Consider the following 14,945-nt stretch of genomic DNA (forward strand, 5'->3'; position numbering starts at 1 on the left):
ATGGCTTTGCCTTCTAAGAGTTTATTCAAGCTTCTGATTGGCTCAGAGTTAGAGGTAAAGAGGACACACTCATTAAGCAAATGCAATGAGATATTCTACACCATTTAACATAGTTTATTCTCCTCATTTTGACACGCTTCTTCCTCATTTCTTGACCGATTCTCATCCCAACTTCCAAAAATTAATGCTATGCAGGCTACTATTTCTTACATACCAACAACTGTTTTCTCACAAATCAATAGTGACACTACCCTCAAAATTCACGCCCGGAGAGACCCCGCATGGGGTCGGGGAGAACATGCAAACTCCACGCAGGAAGGCCAAAACCAGATGGATTTGAACTCTGGTCCCTGAACTGTGAGGCGGATGTGCCAACCACTACGTCACCGAGCTGCCCCCAAAGAAATAATCAAAAGAATCCCAAATTCTAAAATTTGGACATCAGGCATTTCACATTAAGATTGTCGTCATTAAATTGCACATTTTCTGCCAATAACATCCCATATTATTGCATATCCTTCCATTTCATTCCACATTGTTCCATATATAATTAGGAGGGGACCACTTGGTGAAAACACAAAGAAGTAGCAACGAAGATAGTGAAGCGGTGTTGGTTCATTTTCATGCTATTTTCTACAAAATTCGTTGTTTTGGAGTGTGAAATACAGAATAAAACCGAAGATTACGCTGCAAAAGTTTGTTTGTCTTTTCTTTCCTCCAATGCGGGGTTCCCGGAGCTATGGAGTTAAAAAACAAAACAAACAACCAAAAAAAAAAAAAAACGTGATTTCATTCCATATCATTTCACAATATTCAACTGCATTTTTCACTAAAATCGTTCCATGTTATTCCATAGCATTTAATTTTCATTCAACAGGAATCCATATCACTCAGTCAATCAATGACCCATATCATTCCACATATTCCATATTTTTCACCTAAATAACTCCACAATACTGCATAACTTTCAATATCATTCTGTGTCATTCCATGTGATTTCAGGTCTTTTAATTCCTAATTTTTACAAAATTAATCCAGTCACTGTCATTTCTAATTTTAGTTTTGGTTTTAGTTCAAATATTTGTTTACTCTAAAAGACTATTGATGATGTACACCATGTGCTGTTATTTTGTTAGTTTGTGAGCCAATCTGCTGCCAGATGGTAAATTGTGAGTGACGGCAGACGGAATTGCGCGGGTGTCTCGGCGGACTGCGCGGGCTCGCTTACCTGATAAAAAATATTTTAGGAAAAATCCGACTGCTCGGCTCCACTTTTGAGGGACGTGGTTAATCCCAACACTCCACGCGTCTGTGGTCTGCAACCTGCGGCTGTCGAGCCTCGTGTGGCCCTCCCACCCATCTCTTGTGGCCGTCTGTGATTGTGGAATAAATATTTAATTTTAAAGATCTGTTTATTTTTCCATTATAATTCTAAATTTGGACAATATGGTGCTTTGTTTTCTACAGATAAGTCAGGAACTCCAATGTTCAAGACCTATTATCAAATATAATTACTGTACAGGTATTTTGTCCAATGATCTTTACGTCACAGGCATTTCAACAAAGGAAAGCTTTGAAAGAAGACACTGGGGAACTGAAATTTCACCCAGAGGATTACAACAAGTTAAAGTTCAACATGGCATGACCACTTAGTTATCACACTACCAGGAGTCAACCATCCCTTGGCTAAAATGAGAGTGATGAGAATATGAAGAGATACGAAAGAAAATGACCCCAAAACGGTCAAGGGGGTGTGGCCTCCATTGAATATATATAGCAGAGTGCACTACGGCTCTCCTTACCTACAAGGGCATCAAACAGGCATCACATTTTGCATAAATCACCGTGATGCTAATTAAAATGTAAATATTCTTAATGTTTGTTTGCGTTTGTTTTTGTTTCTTGGCGACGAGCAAAGATTCCGCTGGCTGACGTGCACCTCCGGACCAGGCTGTAATGTAATATTTCATTTCAAAGCACCTGAGAGACAGTCATGTGATAATTTATTAAGCTGCACTAATTGAGAATCCCATCAAAATATGTAATTAAACACTTAAGCGTAATTACCCAGTGCAGTCGGAACCCAGTGAATTAATTAAGGAGGAAAAAAATACATCCATTTATTTAAATTCATTTGTCTCCTTTCCACTTGTAATAATTAACATTTTAATTGCCTTAATCTGGGCGAAACAAAGTCAGACTTTCTTTGACAGGAAACCAAGAAAGCCACACTCATTAAAGATATGTTGCCACGTCTACTTTTTGAGTGTGTATACATTTCTTTGTATTTTTTTTTTTTGCACATTTATTCCGCGGTGTTGAATCTCCATGGAAACACAATTGAGATTTTTGGACCTGTTTGAAACGATTGGGCTCAGACTAATCTCTGGGATGTGAATGGCAGAGAAAAAAAAACACAATCTGGTGTGATACAAACACAATCGTGTGTGTGCGTGTGTGTTATCAGCAAGCTGCCTGGGTTTGATGTATACCTGGAGAGCAACTTTCTACCCTCGGGCCACTACTGCATGTCAGGACCATGAGAATGACACGCACACACAGAGAAAACAGGAATATCAGTGGCCCCGCTGGAGCCATTTACCTTTCTCTGAGTAGGTTCAAGATATTAATTAAGATAAATCTACCTCAATTCTCACATTCTACCATCTGCTTATTTATCAGAATTATGTTAATCGTTTCTGTAGGGGCCCGGAGAATTATTGCTCATTTTAAGTGCCTAATTTCTTTCAACGTCGGTGCGCCCTATACTTTTGCATATGGAAGGTGTAACATGTTCTTAACAAACAGACCACGTGGCCTTCCCCCTCGTACCCCCACTTTTCTAGTCCACTCATAAAAAAAAGGATGTTCACATTAACTGTTCTAATTTTGTACACCATAGGTTGTGAGGGGGTGATTGGAAATATTTGGGTAAATACAAATTTTATTTTTTGAACATTGAACGTTGTATTTTTTTTTTTTAAGAAGTATTTTATATTTGGTCCTGAAGAAATCCGTATCATGTTAAGTTTAGATATATAGCGATCAAGATAGCTAGTTAAATCAATTTAGCATGCTAATAAATCAGCCAGATAAAGATAGATACTGCCAGCTAACCAGTCAGGTAGCTATAGCTAGATAACGAGCCAGATAAATGTAGCGAGCAAACCATCCAAACGGCTATAGTGAGTTAACAGCCAGATACAGTAGATATAGCTGGCAAATAAGCCACAAAAGATATACGTAGCTAGCTAACCAGCCAGATAAATATAGCTAGTAAACCAGCCAAACGGGTAAAGCTAGCTAACAAGACAAATACTGTAAATATAGCAAGAAGCAATGATATAAAATATTACTCTGGTAAGCTTTGTTTGTTTGTTTTGGGTTTTTTTTAGAAAAGGCCCATTTTTAGGGCTAATGAGTAGACTCACTATCTCTTTTGTCTTGCTTCCTCCCTCCTCCTTCTTTGTATGTAACCGCTCACCCCTTCCCTCTGTTGAAAAGCTGGAAAAAACATAATTGGTGGCGGTTAACTTCAAAGAGGTGGCTCGTTGACTCAACTCTACAAGCAGCCAATCATATTGTGCCCTTAGACGCCCCCTCAAAAAGAAAAGCCCATTGCCTGTAACAAGCAGCATCAACAATTATTAAAACCTTAACTTCAAACCACATTCAACCATCAAATCGATGATCATCCAATGCGTACCTCAAAACATGAATTCACAGGTGACAAACTGCAAATATACGGGGGTCCTTGTTCGATAAGGTGCTATACTACAGGGGCCAAGAGAGGCCATCATGTAGAGCTGTGGCTTGATGTACTCTGGAGTTGTGCGGTTAGAACGTAAAACTGGCAAAGGGGGGACAGATCAGACTCCCTCTCAAACCGAGGAGGACTAATGAGGGCGAGGCGATGCGCTGTGATTAAATTTAGATCTGGAGGGAGATCTTGACCCGCGCTGGCCCGCGTCTAAGTGACATTTGCTCAAGAGAAACACACTGCAGCAGAGGCTTATTAACCTTTTATAGATCCCAGCACTGCCGCCCCACTTAATTGGCCACTGGATTATTCAATAGACCCAAATCACAGTGATTTCATCCAACAAGGCGGAGGACAGGTCCAGTTTGTGACAACGTACCGCGATTAAACGGAATTTCTCTCTGAAGACATTGCGAGCTGCATGGAGGACAGCAGTAAAGCCACAAATGATTGCCCAGCAAAAAAAACACACATTTAATTCAGTTTTTTTGCAACACTAGGTAAATTGATCAACACTAAGGAATATGTGGAAATATGTGAACAAAATTCTTGGTAAACCTGTTAATGAAAGAAAATAATAAATCAAGAAAATTTTTCATCAAAAAATTGTGATGAAGTTTGCAATATTTGGGTAAATAAAAATCATATTTTTTGAACATGGAACGTTCATTTTTTTTTTTTTTTTAAGAAATATTGAATATTTGGCCCTGAAGAAATCCGTATCATGTTAAGTTTGGATACATAGCAATAAAGATAGCTAGTTAGATCAAAATAGCTTGCTAATAAATCAGACAGAGAGAGATAGCTAACGAGCTAGATCGATACAGCTAGCTAACCAGTCAGATAGAGATAGCAAGATAACGAGCCTGATAAATACAGCTAGCTAACCACCCAGATAGATACAGCCAGCTAACCACCCAGATGGCTATAACGAGCTAACAGCCAGCCAGATACAGTAGATATAAAGATATAGCTAACTAACCAGCCAGATAGATATAGCTAGCAAACCAGTCAAATAGGTCATGCTAGCTATCAAGCCAGATAGATATAACGAGAGGAAAATTTGTAATCAAAATTAAGTGGACAAAATTAATAGCTAGTATCCTTATAACATGAGGGTTTGTTTTTTTTAGGACGTGGTATTTGAGCCAAAATATGGCTTTGAGCCTCATGTGTGATCATTTATGAAAATATATAGGTGTATTGTTTTGTTTTACTTTTACCACTCAAAATGTTTAGTGGCATCATAACATTCCATATATATAGAGAGAGAGCAGGGGTGTCAAACGGAGGGCCCATGGGCCTGAACTGTCCATAAAACCCACTGGACCCACTGACCCACATGAGCACCGCAACAATGAATCTTGAGTCATTATTTTTAATTTACTTTAATTACAACTCAGTAGTTAGCACACAGTACTCCCGTATTGGCTTTTTTCAACTGCGTTTTCAACTTCCTCTTATGTGATGTATGTCATCATGAGGGTGTCACGTAGAACACCATCTGAATTGATTTTCTTTGCACTTCACTGTACTTCAGAGCTGCAGAGTTCTCGAGAAGTTCTGAACTTCTTCCTACTTATTTGAACATATATTTGGACTTACAATAATTAATATGTATTGCTCCTTTCTTTTGGTTTTGTTTATTTTGAAATTTGTGTTCACATATTCGATAAATTAAATTAAATGAAGTAGTATACGGTGATTTTGCCAGTCCAGCCTACTCCTCTATGTGTAAAATAAGTTTCACCCTCCTGAAAAGGGATTTTTGACTTCTTAGGACCATGATAGTCCATAAAATGGATGAATACCAGCAAAGGGTTAACATTGATGCTTCACTGTAAAACCAAATACACATGCTTTTAAGATGAACCATACAATACAAAGTGTCCCCAGTGACAAGCGGGGCATTATTAGATGGCGGATTACTCAATCTGCAGTTTCTAAATGTCACATGCGGGAAACGATGAGCAACGTAATCCCAAAGCGCAAGCAAAAGGATCCTGACACAACTCGAAAGGCGATATGAAATCTTCCCGGCGAGATCACGATGCAAATACGAACCGGGGCCCACTTTGACCGTTCTCGGCGAAGATGACCGACAAGGAGCGGGAACGTCGCTTGTCAAGTGTCTGGTGGCCAGCAAAAAGGCGGATCAACACATTCCAAATGAGCAGACATAATCCCAGCCAATGTGAAGTTAAGCCATTTCATAATTAGCAGATTTTCTAATGTATGCCGGGCTTTAATGACCTTTGCAAATGAGAATGCTTGTTTGAATTCTGCCCGTCGCTCGCATGCTTTTTATCCCCCGCCATATCGGGGCCGACGATATGCGTAAGCTTAATGAACGCCTTGAATGGGAAGCGGCGAGCTCGGGATGAGGGAGATTGCAAATGCCTTTCCGCACCTTGCATATCATAAAGTGGCGGCGCCCGTGACCCCCGCTAACAATGCATTTGAAGCCCTTCCCTTCAATTAGGCACACTTGGTCCGACTCGCGTTAAAGCGCCATTAGCATATTAGAGCGCACCGAGAGCACGTTTCAACATTGGAAATGCATTTCCAGGGTCAAAGAGGATTGCATTTGTCCACAAAATGTATCAACGGCATTCAATTCACCTCACATGGCACTTTTCACAGGCTATTCGTTTGTGTCCAATGTAGTGGGCGTTTGTTTTTGCTCTGCAGTGGTACCTCTACTTACGAGCGCCTCTTGTTACGAAAAATTCACCTTACGAAACGCCTCAGCGGAAAAATATTGTCTCCAGTAAGGAGAGAAAATTCAAGATGCACGAGACAATACTGTTGGCATTTGAGACACTAGCGCTTATGCCAACATGACTGTAATGTAATATGTTATCACAACTCGTGATGTCTACTGTATTTGTTCAAGTTTGTGATGCATAATTTATTAATATGCCGGCCTGCCCACAAACGAGAAAATAGCTTTTTTTGCATTGACGTTTACTGTGGTCTTCCACTTTTCATCTTTACTCGTTCCACTCACCAACAATTTATACCGTAGAACTAATAAACTTAAAACTGACATTCGGTAGATAGTCACATAAAAAACACATACGTAACATACCACTTTGGGCAGTCGCGTATGACAATAGCGTTGTTAGGACTTTAGCAATTACATCACACAGGAAGCACTTTGCATGACCCCAAACTAAACTTAAGTAAACTTACATGCTCATAATGATCCAAAAAATGCACAAATTAAACGTCCTAAAAAGGTGTCTCCCTCTACACTTATCACCAACACACCAGCACCATCTCAAGACAAACAATTGAACTGTATTCATATTGTCACCTGCTACAATTATTATGATTAATTTAAAGCGTTTAGGAGCATTTATTTTTTTTTCATTAAATATTTTGATTATTATGCACTAATGTAATTCTAATGTGTGTTTGTTACCATTTTTAAACATTTTTTTTTATTTGATATTCATCTAAAGGGTTTTAGGGAACATTTTGGTGGCCTTTGAACCAATTACGCTATTCTACTTATAAAAGATTCATGTGATGAAATTGTTTCCAGAATGAATTAATTTTGTAATTACAAGTATCACTGTATATTTTTTGACTCATTCCAGCTACTCTACTAAGTCCATTCGAAGACATTCTGGCGTGAGCTAAAATCCTCTCCTTAAAGTGAGAATTCTCACACTTTGAAAAGTGAGAACTCTGAGTAGTCAGTATTTTGACTACGGCCAGAAATCTATTCAAGTTCGAAACTCTGAGAAGTCAGAATTCTGACTTTAAAGTGAGAATTTTGAGGATAGTCAAAATCCTCACACGTCAGAATTCTGACTAGGAAATATTTTAAAGTCAAATACTAAAAAACACCTTTTGACTGAAGTGAGAATTCTGAGAATAGTCACAATTGTTACTTTAAAGCTAGAATCCTCACTTCAATGTGACAATTACAACTTGAATGAGAAGTCACGTAACGTTCAAAGCTCTGAAGATAGTCGAATTCTGACTTTAATTAAAGTGAGACAGCTGAGTAGTCAGAATTCTAAACATGACCAGAATTCCTTTAAAGTTCATAACTCTCAAAAAACTCAGAATTCTAGCTAAAATCATCACTGGAAAATGTGAGAATCCTGACTTTAAAGTTAAAACTCTGAGTAATCAGACTTCTAAATATGGCCAGAATAGTCAGAATTCTGACTGCAAAATGCGAATTCTGAAAATAGTCCAAATTCTTACTTTGAAGCTAAAATCTTCGCTTTAAAGTGAGAATTCTGACGAGTCAGATCTTTAAGTTAAACATTCTGAGAAGTCAGGCTTCGGAGTTTAAAGTGAGAATTGTCAGAATAGTCAAAATCCTCACACAAGTCAAAATTATGACAATACCGAGAAATATTTCAGATTTTTTTCTAAATAACAAAAAATATATAAAAAAAATCATAAAATATGTAATTATCATTGATGCTTTTGAGAAAATTCAGAATCCTTTTTTTTCACGGCCCTAATCCTCTTTCATACACATTAATAAAGCTGACGAAAAATTTAAGCAAACTATGACACTAAAATTCATATGTTTTTCCATAATGGGCATATGTGGATTGAAGTGATGGCTGCTCAAAATGAATTTGATAAAAATGACAAATGTTAGCAAAATTAATACAAAAAAAGAGGAAATTTGATCAAAATTGATGAATTTGTCCATTTTAGATCTGATCCAGGATTCAAAAGTTTTATTGTCATATGCATAGTAATACTACACAATGACTTTCTTTGTTTGTTCACTTCCCCTAGCAAACTACATTCCATAATCGAGCAAATAATAAAGTAGGCAATAAAACAAAAAAGCAGCAATAGAGCAATAAGGGCAGTAAAAATGAACCACGAATAAAGGCATAGACTTACATTCAGAGCATATTATGGAGTAGATGGAGTGGAAGTAACTATACATATGAGGATGAGAGTGCAAAATATCATGTAGTGTAAAATATTATGGATTAGCAGCTTTCCTGCACTGTGCAGGATTTGTGAGGTGCTTGTGGTAAAGTGACTAGTGATGAGGAAGATTAGTGCCGTGGACGTTTTAGCGCCCATCAGACACACAACACATCACATGATCTGAAGCGGGCAAATAAACATTGACCAATCAGTGAAAGGAACGCGGAGCATTTAGCGAGGCGGCGCCGACGGCGAGGAAAACCCGCGTCGCTTACGTGTGTCATCTTTCACAGCCGCTCATAATCTGTCTGGGATTTGCTGTGTGTTAACACAGCTCCCGACGCCGAGTGCAAAACACTTGAGCGGCGCTACATAAATGTCTCCGTGTAGCAAGTTGACAATAAACAAGCTATTCACTGGCGGGGATTTGCATGGCAAATGGGCGCATTAGCCGTGCCAAAGATGGCTTCAGAAGAGACGCGGCGGCACACCAAACCGCCGGCAGATTAGCGGCGGCCCTGACCGCCCAGCCGGAATAAGCTAATTGCTTAATTAGCTGACCCAATTTCCGTAAGCTTCTTTGGGTATATTAACAACAGCTAGGCCGCAAATACTTCACACGGGCGTGTGTTTGTTTTTTGAGGGAATTACAGTAATGAGGATCAAACACAAGTCAGCGGCGACGGCGAGGTTGCGCTCGTATTTACAGAATTCATCTGCGTGAATGCAGATTTAGGCGGGAAAAGGAAGCTAATTTGTCGCCGCTGTTTACCGACGTCCCTGGGTGTTTGTCCAAACAATTACGCCGCTCTGGGGAGTTTCCTCGCCCCCTTTTTGAGGGCATCGTTTCTGAGCCACGAGGAAATGACGAGGGGAAAGTATTCGCATTAGACGGCTTGATGACTGAAATTGATTAATGTACAGTTTTTTTTTTTGGGGGGGGTACGCACGTTACATACGTGATCTCGGCCGAGCGCACGGGAGGCAAACGAGCGCTATTTGTGTGAAAGGAACTCATCTATATGCTAATTCATCTGCTTCATTTCGACCATACAGGACTGTTTACCTATTAGCTTGTGCGCATGTAAAGGGAATTGGAACATTACAAGCAAAAAAAAAAAAAAAAGAAAAGCTGTAGAATCGGGAGTATTAGCATTAGCTTATGTTTCGGTTCTTTGTCTAACGTGGAAACTGGAGTCAAACTGTGTTTATGTTTGTCAGAGGGTGGAGCCACAACAAAATTAAATTACGCTTTCGAACATGCAGCTCGGTTCTGGTCCGCGAACGGGTTTAAACCAGCCCGCTGGATGATTTTGTAAAGCATAGTATTTTATCCATAAATGAAAAACCTGAAATGCTTAATGATTCATAGTCATGTTGATGTTTAACGATTAACGATTTTTGTGTGTGATAATTATGATGAGAGTAATAATATATAAAGTATTTGCATAAATACATTCTTTTCTAACTAGTTCAAATATTCAATAAAATAAGTAAAATCAAAATAAAACTAAAACTAGATACAAAAATGAAACAAGATTTGAACCTCCAGTATTCGGCACGATGTTTTTCTTTGTACAAAGGGGGGGAAAAGCACAAGTAGATCCATTCTATTGACCTGTACCTATTAGGGAATTGTAGTTTTTTTAAAACCATGCTTATTGACATGAGCTGATAGCATTCATTCACCATTTGTTAGTTGGGGCGAGCTAGTTAATGGATGTTGATTAGCTTGAGGAGGAACAAACTATTCCTGAAAAAAAAATAAACAAGAACTGATGGGATAGCCTGCCCAGAATACTTTCAAATAATGCTTAAAAAATAGCAAACCAGGAAGCCTGCATGCATGCTTTGGCAATTTTCTCATGGTCTACATACAGTATACTGGCAAGTAAGATGGCCATCTTATTTTTAACTGATGACCTTTGAAAGGAGTGCTCCTTTTTAATGCAGTTGCCATGCATGGCCAGAGGGGGGCAAACTACACTGATTCTAGAAAATTGTTAAAATTCAACAACAGAACTGAACTACATACAGTATAATACTTAAAAATAAAACAATAACGAAAAATCTAACTCTAATTCAACCTTGGTGGAGATGGAGTCTATGCAAGATGACTTTGGCCAAGAGATGGGGTGCACCCATGACTGGTCGCTAGCCAATCACAGGGCACCAAGACACTGAAATTCACAAACGAACAATTTAGCGGCTAACATGTGAGTATGTATACACACACACACACACACACACACACACACACACACACACACGCTCACACACTGTTTAAATATACATCGGAGAAGTGAACAGAATAAGAATTTCATTGTGGTATTACTATGCATATGACAATAAATCTCTTGAAACTAGATGGCGCTATACTGCGGCTCTGTTATTAATTGTGATAGGTGTGAAGGTTACATTTTAAAGTGACCCTAGAGAATTGATCAGATTGTGGTCTAACATCCACATAACAAACAAAATAATGAGTTGGGACTGTTGTCAAGGAATAAATGACGGACCCTGACTGTCCACCACTGTAAAAAGTTAGGGCGTAATCTTTGCAAGGACTTCCAACCGTAAGCTGTTTTGGATCTGACGACTTTTTGTTTAAGTCGGGGAACTGTGATTTTTTTTTTTTTTTTTGCATATTAGGCCCAGCATGAACACAATCGTTAACACGTCCGAGCACAAAAACGGGATTAAACGTGTCACGGAAACACTCAAGCAGCATTATGAGGACTTGCTTGACAGCTCAACTTACAATGTTAATGTCATTCCTTATGAGCCGCCCTGAAAGAGATGCAATCAAGTCGTCCGTGTTGAGACGTCTGTTGTGTTTAAGAGGATGACGCCCCCCTCCCCACCCCCTCCCTTCCAAAGCCGAGACCCCCTTTCGCCTTTCTTATTGTCTGTGGCGAACGCAGCAGAATTGCCACTTACAGCCGCTAAGAGCCGGACGTTTCATCTCCAAGCTTCCTCTGGTCTTTTGGCCACTCATCCCATTTCCACTTCCTGCAAAAGTGCCAGCACTTCATTAACCTTGGCGTCCGTGAGATAAAGAGGCAGTGCATCAAAGCGCGCGCACACATGGAACACAAACGCTGGGCGGCGCACACACGGGCCCGTCTAACATGTTGCAAGGAGCCTTTGTGGAACATGTGCAGGGAACAGTGCCAATCTACATGCAAGGGGAAACTGAATAGTTGACTGCTTTAAAGAAGGAAAAAGGGATCATTGTTGGCTTTGACTCAAGGGCTCCCCCTATAGACATCAGGAAAGTGAAACGAACGCACTGCATCGCCAAATGCTAGCAACAACAATTTCCGGGACGTTCTTAACTCGTGGCCGAGTTTTCGGAATGGGCATTGGACACGAGAGTGATATTTGACAGAATACAAATTACTGATTGACTGGTAATTAGAAAAAACGTAATGAAAAAAAATTGGGGGTCTTTAGCGCTAAATGCTATACTAATAATAATAACGATAAAAATGACATGAAAAATAATTTTAAATGATGTTTAATATTGTCGTTAAATTGGCCAATCGATTACTTGAATTATGATTTGGATGAATCTAACACTAATGCTGCTATGTTGCCTTTCTCCTCGAGACCAATCATCAGAATTTTTTTAGATCGATAGAGATTCTGATTTTCGACAGAGTAAAATTATCATAACCAATTAATTGGTTGATAGAAAAGACAAAATGAGCAGAATAAGTTATTTTGGGGTCTTGAATGTTAAAACAATAATAATTTTAAATGGCATCTGATGATTGGGAAAGCTGGTATGTGCAGCGTTTGCTTCACTTAACAGCTGCGACATTGAAACTTTTATTTTTTGGCAGGCGAGTATTGCGCATATAATAGAAGCTACAGTAGTGGCTGGGGTTGCATTGTGCATCCACTAGATGGAGCTGCATCAAAGGGAAAGTCAACAAAACAATCAGATGAGTCAGTTAAACTTTATTCATAGACAATCCGAAATTAAAAAGAAAGATGATTTGTAGAAAGTACAATGTGAAAACTGGAAAAAATACCTCTTGATTGCATGAAAAGACAGTTTGGATCCATTTCAAGATCTATCAAGTTTAAAATAGTATAATTATGATTCAATTAAATATTTAACAATTTTTATAATCAATTTGGAACGAAAACCGAATATACTGTTTTGTGGACTGAAAAACAGTCACTGGATTTATTTTATGAAATTGTGCTTTCTTTTACAACCCCCCCCTCGCGGTTTTTGCGCCTTGTCAGCTTTTGAGAAAATTGAAGGCTTTTAGGTGTACCTTACAGTGCCTAAAATATGGCAAAGAGCCCTGATTTTTGGCATACAGTTACACCCTATTCAAAGCCAAATCAAATCTAACATCAAAACAGCCTATATTGACAAAATCAACCACAAAAATTGGCTCATAAAAATTTCAGCCATGAAATGATACAGGGGATTATAAGATGATGAAATACTGTATAAATCCTTATTCAACGCTTGTGCAGTATTTTAATCTTTTTTTTGTCATTTTTTCCCCCACACCATTCTGACAGTATTTCAGCCAATTTTGAAATCAATTTCAAACTTTGACATGTTGTCCCCAGTGTGGGTGAAATTTCAGCTCTCCTGAGCCTTCAATATTTTCCCTTTGATGTGAAATACCTTTTGATGTAAAGATCAAAGGATTGGACAAAACCCTGCTCAAGTTATTTAAGAATCGAAACGTCCTGGCTGGTCCACTAACCAAGTTCTTGGTTACCACGGCAACAACAGACAAGCGATACTTCTTATTAAAAGCCACTGTAGCGTCCAAGTGATTCCGGGGTTGTTATTTGGAGCTAAAATGACTACATACTGTAGCTTTAAGGAAGATTGATTGGGAGGTGATGCAAGTAATTGGTGCTGTCACAAGTGTGACCCGCACACTTCACACTCACAGCCTCAGCCCCATGAGTAACGAGTCCCATTTAAAAAGAGAGGAGGAAAAAAAAAACATGAAAGTGGATGAGAGCAAATGTATTAACTGAGTCACAACATTGTTTTACTTGCACCAAATACGCATGCATTTAATCCCTCTGCCCACAATTTCTGCGAAACGGAGGATATAAATGATTTTCCTTTGGTGGAAACGGCAAATCCCCGTCTGGATTCCGTTAAAAGGCTTAAAATGTCACTAAATGCCAAGGCTGAGACTCCCGCTCGCGCGTCGGGGTCTTTAAGACAAGATGTTCAAGCGTTGAAAGTTACCTGAAACCGATGAGGTTAATATTCTTATCGGCGGGCTGGTGTGAAAGCGGATATTGAAAAATAGCCAGGTAACCCCGCGCATTAGCAGCTATGACGCGGATTAGCCTCGTATATACAAATTAGGCATTTGATTGTTTATTGTGGGGACTATTTGGTTAACGTGATACGCTGCTTGAAAGGCAATGAGTGGGGTGAAGGTGGGAGAAACTCGCGATAATGAGTAGTTTATTGTAGCTTTTTCCGGCCGACTATAATAGTTTTGTTTCAAATTTTTGGATCAGGTACACAATTTAGAAAATTACAAACGGATACCAAACACACGTTGGAAATCTAGCCGATCGCATCGTTTTCAATTGATTGGAATTGAGAGGAAAAGATCGAGTTCAGAAAATTTCATTTTACTTTATTGCAGTATTTGGAATTGGCACCCAGGCTTTTGATGTTTTTGATGCGTGGTATCAAAGGAAAAGCATCCAAAAAAACACAAGGGGGCTAAAATATTGCTTGGATTGTCAAATAATGGCGGCTTATAATATGCCAAGCTGACGTCCCTTATAAATGCTTGCAAGCGAGACTTTATAGGTGTCAAATTTAGCCCATGTCAGGCTCATTTACTGCCATTAAAATTGGAAAATATTGTTATATTTGTACATATTGATCACCTAATGGTTTATCATGCTTTTCCCCTTATTGTTGCATCCATCCTTTCAACATCAACCTGTGAATAGGGTGCAATAAAAATTTTCGTGTTGACACCCTATAACCACAGGGTGGCGCTAGCATTTTTCAAAAAATGAAAGGAAAGTTCCAACTCAGGTTTTTGCCACATGAACAAGGAACAACAACAACAAAAAAAACAAAAGAAAATCAAAAAGTGGTAAAAAAAAATCCTAAAACACAACATAAAAAAAATCAACGAAAACACTTCCTATGGTGACTTCTGGCAATTAAACTAGAAATGACTGAGTTAACACAAGATGTATGGTGGCCTTAAAGGGTAAAAAAGAAGGATTTAGGTCCAAC

The 14,945-nt window shown here is 38.9% G+C and overlaps 1 protein-coding gene across 1 annotated transcript in view; it reads right to left on the reverse strand.

Moving 5' to 3' along the window:
- The window catches only part of micall2a (mical-like 2a), a 49,845-nt gene that overhangs the window by 15,527 nt on the left and 19,373 nt on the right, over window positions 1-14,945 (reverse strand). The window contains exon 19 of the mRNA XM_088438116.1: window positions 1,229-1,373. The gene's annotated coding sequence lies outside the window, so the exon portion shown is untranslated. The remainder of the gene's footprint in view (window positions 1-1,228; window positions 1,374-14,945) is intronic.

The sequence above is a fragment of the Hippichthys cyanospilos genome, chromosome 16 (genome assembly GCF_059441005.1).
Source record: "Hippichthys cyanospilos isolate Australia breed blue-spotted pipefish chromosome 16, RoL_Hcya_1.0, whole genome shotgun sequence".
NCBI classification, from domain to species: Eukaryota; Metazoa; Chordata; class Actinopteri; order Syngnathiformes; family Syngnathidae; genus Hippichthys; species Hippichthys cyanospilos.